This window comes from Montipora foliosa, chromosome 9, assembly GCF_036669935.1.
Source record: "Montipora foliosa isolate CH-2021 chromosome 9, ASM3666993v2, whole genome shotgun sequence".
NCBI classification, from domain to species: domain Eukaryota; kingdom Metazoa; phylum Cnidaria; class Anthozoa; order Scleractinia; family Acroporidae; genus Montipora; species Montipora foliosa.
In genome coordinates this window covers 42,388,943-42,391,442 of record NC_090877.1, presented here as the reverse complement: position 1 = coordinate 42,391,442, position 2,500 = coordinate 42,388,943, and positions in this window count along the sequence as shown.

Genomic DNA, 2,500 nt, shown 5'->3' with positions numbered 1-2,500 from the left:
GCTGGGAAACCAACCAATTTTATCTAGCTGGCTGGGAAATTTCTTGTTTGTCTTGCTGGGATAAAGGAACAGATAATGTTTTCCCAGCAACACTGAAAAACACCTGAAAATGCCTTAATAACATTTATTTTCATTATCTGGGGTATAATAATACATTTTACAACAAATTGGTCGTTGGCTGCCCCTGATTATTCATGTTTAACATTTGGTCATTGTAGCCATGGAAACCATCCAGAAACAATTTCTTCAAGTGTTGACTTAAGCTCTGAAACCTGGAACGTTTGAGATTTTCAATAACTAAAAACCAGTGTATGTAACATGACTGTATTTGCATTTTCTTGTATTTGACCGTAGTAATCACATTTGTAACAGTTCTATCTGTTCAGCCAAACCAAGTCATGTGAAATTGGTCACGTGATGAGCCTGGTATAGCTTCTCAATTAACATGGTTATCATATAGCAAAGTAAGTAAGGGGAGTCAATGTCGTTTAGAACGAGCGTTCGAAAGTAACTCATACAATTTACAAGAGCAGATTCTTTTTTTTTCACATTTTCCGTCTTATTGATTGTTCCTATTTGTAATTTGACAAGTGTTGCTACGGAAACCATTCAGGGGTAATACCTATAAGTCATATATAAGTTATTGGAATTAAGTCTGAAAACTGCGTTTGAAGTTTGCCACAACTAAAAATAAATGTATGCAACATTTTCAGGTTTGCGTTTAACTTTTATTAGGCATTTTTTTACCAATTCTGCTTATTCAACCTAACCGAGTGACGTCATTTAATCACGTGATAATCCTAGTAAAGCTACTCATTTGGCATGGTTATCATACACCAAAATAAACTCGAGGAATCAATGTTGTTAAAAATGGGTGTTAGAATTTGTCCCTCGTTTTGGTACCAAATGGCTCTTTCCAGGGTCCTGGCCCATGGACTATTAAGCTCAGGCCGGAGCCCATGAGTAGGAGCCTCCCTGTGCACTATATCCTTGAGTCAACCTTTGCCCTTCAGCAGGAGACTGACATTTACATTAATTTACATCAATTCGCACAATTTGCGTACATTGTTTTTGCTATTTTTGTCTTCGTTAGACAATGAATTTATTCCGATTGGCTATTTTAAACAGCGCGCGCAGTGCCGAACAACTCGTGGCGTTCTAAAAATAGAAAGATACGGGCAAAGGTTGACTCATAGGGCTTGTATGGGAGAGGCAAGCTCCTACTCATGGGCTCCTGTTAAGCTTCAATTTGGAAAGAGCGCCATACATTGCTTTGTATTTTAAAGCTTTTTACAAATATTGTTTATTAATTATCTTCGAAAAATGTGTGGTTACCCCCAATTTTCTTTTTGTTCACTTGTTAAGATCTGCTTTTCCCTCATATTCAGTAAACCGCGCAAAAATACCTTTGAATTTGTAGGCACTTTCCTTAAGAATGCAATACGTGTGCACGCGGCTAAATTAATATGCAGCAAATGCAAACTCGATGTTTAAATTGCATACTCAGGGTTCGTGCTACTCCTTAAAGTCCTTGAAAAGCCCTGGAATTTAATTTTGGATTTCAAGGGCGCTTGAAAAGCCCTTGAAAAAAAAGATTTTGTGGAAAACTGCTTGAAAACTCCTTGAATTGTTGCTTGGATGAAAATTGTTGAGATTGCATCATGCTACATGCAAGTTAAAGAGACATTTCAAAAATTGAGCCCAAAATTGACTATTAGCGAAACATTAGAACCAAATATGAAAATGCCCGTGTGTGCACTTAACTTGCGGGATGTGGTAAGCAAAGAAAACACTGAAACACTATGTATAGCATAGAAGTCTTGACTTGTTAAGACTCCTTGAAAACTTAATTTATGGTTCTTGAAAACTCCTTGAATACTCCTGGAATTTTATAGACAAAATCCAGCACGAACCCTGATACTGTATATAACAAGCTGCATTCACACCCTCAGATTTTATAAGCCAGTGACTAAATGTCGTCACTTTTCCCTTGATCCAACCCTCTGAGGTCCAATCGGTCAGTTTTGAGCGTGAGTAATGGCAAATCATGAAATCCAAAACGTACTTTACTTTTAGGAAAGACAGAACCTTGCACGGCGGGAGTGTTTTCATTGGCGTTCGCAATAACATCATAACAACCGAAGAAGTTAGCCTCGACGTGCACAATTGTGAGATCATTACTGAAAAAAAAAAAACCAAGACTCTTCTCCTCTCCAGTTATTATCGCCCGCCATCTCCTGATACTAACGCGTTGGATTTACTGGACGAAGCCTTGTGCAGAATTTATGGCCTTAACCCTACCTTGGTAATCCTTGCTGGTGACTTCAACTGTGGGGGCATAGATTGGTAAACTCGAAATCTCACGCCTCGTATTGTTCAAGCTTGCCACCAAGCTCTCTTAGATCTCTCAGACAAATACACCTTAATTCAGCAAGTGTCTGCTCCGACGCGTCCTGCCTCCAGTAGAACATTAGACCTTGTCTTCTCCTCAAATCCTGGT